Source organism: Cyprinodon variegatus, unplaced genomic scaffold, assembly GCF_000732505.1.
Source record: "Cyprinodon variegatus isolate N-32 unplaced genomic scaffold, C_variegatus-1.0 Scaffold1997, whole genome shotgun sequence".
NCBI lineage: Eukaryota > Metazoa > Chordata > Actinopteri > Cyprinodontiformes > Cyprinodontidae > Cyprinodon > Cyprinodon variegatus.
Genome location: NW_015152450.1, coordinates 37,750 through 40,480, shown reverse-complemented (window position 1 = coordinate 40,480; position 2,731 = coordinate 37,750).

Here is a 2,731-nt window from a genome sequence, read left to right as displayed (position 1 = left end):
AAATGTCTATTTTACCTCCTTAATCAAAGAACAAATGCATTTTATTTAAGAAAAGATGACGATTTTTTCCAGTGTAGGGTTGGAATACCACAGCCTCATGTTATTAAGTTGAAATTTTAAAACTCAAAATGTTTTAGAACTCAAAGAGGATTTTTTTTCTTACTTTTTTGGAATTTTATTTATAATTAAAAACTAAGCAAGGCTTATTAAAGTGGCCTGCAGTTGTAACTGCTACAAAAGGTACAAAAGGATTGAACAGTTATTCATGCTGAATGTTTTTGTTATTTCATCCTGTTTTCTTTACAATAAATAAATTGATCTATCTTCAAAGCTCTATGTCTTCTATATTCATGAAAACGTCTCAAAGTATCAAACAATTCATCTCAATATAAGACAACATAGAGTACAAAAAGTGCCACTGGGTGTGATTACTTTTGCAGGACGCTGTCTGAGCCTGCAGGTGAGGAAAACTCATTTTGGATCCAGCGGTAAATGGAAGAGTTTCCCTTAAGGCTCCTAAAACCAGCGGAGAGTCTGACAGGGAAAAACTGAGTGAACGTTGGGCTGAAGGAGGTCCGACTGGATCCTGCTGCGGAGAAATCCTGGAATTCACTCAACATTTCCAGTGACGCAATCAGAGGGGAAAATCCCGCCTGATGGGAACGCCAGGCTTTGCCGGGAAAGTAGGGAAAACTTCATATTTACGTTTCCAGAGAGCAGCGGGACAAAGTAAAGGATTCCTTTAGAAAAGTCCAGAATGAAGGTTTCCTTAAGATACACTAAAAAAAAAGAAATGCATGCCTTTATTGCAGCAGCAAAAAAATAAAAAAAGGAAACTAATGTTTAATCTGAGATTATGTTTTTCAAATTAAAAAAAATAAATAACTTGTAACTAAAAAAAACCTAATATTTACTGAATTTCTGGGATGTTAAATCGACAAACTGCTCAGAACCCAAATAAAGCTGACAGAGGCTTTTCCATTTAAATTTGAACTTTAGATTAAGGTTGATTAAAACTATTTTATTTCTAAGGGCGATACGGATTATATCATCAACTGGTGTCAAACTGGTTCCAGAATATGGAAGCAAATTGTTACCATTTTCAAATGTTACATTTCAAATAGAATTTTGGTGTGTATTTGCTGGGGTGCATTTTGAAAAATAAATCTGAAATGTCTTTTTATTTTTCATTTTAATTTAGTAAAAGGATGAGCAGTGTCGAAGAAGAAAATGAAAATGCAAACAGGATGATTGATTACTAATTTCATTTATGAGTCAAACAATGCAGCCACATTCTTAAAACGAAAAAGCATTTCTGGGAATGCTTTTTCATTTGAATTATGGTAAGGATTTGCTTCCATACCAGAAAGGGCCGTATGGCTGCTGGTTGATGGGATAACTGGGATCTGGTGTGTTACTGGTTGGTTGGAGAGAAAACCAGCAGCCACACGGCCCTTTCTGGAACCAGTTGGACATCCCTAACCGATGTGCTGGTGAAGATTTTCAGTAGTGATGGTGAGATGAAGCCTCATGAGGCTTTGAACCGTTTGGCCAAATTGCTTCAACGATCCCCACAGTTCATGAGGCTTCATGTAAACATGTCACCACCTACTGGTGGACAGCGGAACTACAGTTTGTAATAAAATCAGTGATTTTTTTTTTTTTGCAACTGTTTTTTTCCCCCCCTTTTACGTTCCTTTGAAATTGTTAATGGTTGGTGTGTATAATAAAATCTTTTGTAAAATTTTTTAGAACAAGCATTTAAGGTTCACAGTTTTTCTGCCATTTTAGTGAAATAAACTCAAGCAGACAGTGACAGTGTTTGTGCAAATTGGGCAATGATGAACAAAATGAAAGATGTTAGTCATTTTTATTCAAACATGATAGTTTCTCCATGTTTTTTGGTTTTAATCAGGTTGGAAGTTGTGTTCAACCAATATTTTGGCTAAACCGACCTAATTTACCCAATTTATATTTTTACTCGGGCAAAACAATGCAAATTAGTCTCATTAGCCAAAAGAATTAAGTTTTATCGCAACTTTCAAAAGTCTTGGACAGGTCTTGAACCATCAACCTCTAGAGTGAGAGCCTGTCTCTTACAGATGACGCCACCTGTATAGACAACGCTGACTTTTTCCGGTGGTTTCCTCAGATTTTGATCATTACAGTGTTTATTCTAACCAAATTAGTTTTAAACAACTAGATTGGTTGGAAAAAAAACAATCTATTCGTAGAATCTATCCAAACTCTATCCAGCTGAGAGCATCTCTCCTCCAATCTCCCACATCTTGACTGAACACTGAGGCTGATTAGATGCCTTTCAAAATTCTTGCTCATCCCGAACCACTTCCCGAAGCGGTCACGTGGTTTCACGGTAGCGAGGCCTCGGACGTCATGAATTTTGGCCCCTCCCCTAAATGAATCAAGCCTCAACACGTGCTTCGGGGAAACGCCCCCTCCATTACTCAACACACACCTCGAAGCCTCGGCTCATCTCATAACATCACTAATTTTCAGTCATCCAGGTCATAGTCGTTTTGAAAAAGTTAAAAAAGCAATCCACTGGACTTTGTGTCAAACATGCAAAAAGTAACCGAAAAAAATGGATCCCCCCCTTTGGAATGGGGGTCGTTTGGTTTCTTTGTTAGCCTGCATTACCCCATACCTGTCTATGTCTCTGAAAGGGGGTCGTTAGGGGGAATTATTGGCTTGGTTGAACAGGAAGGTGCTC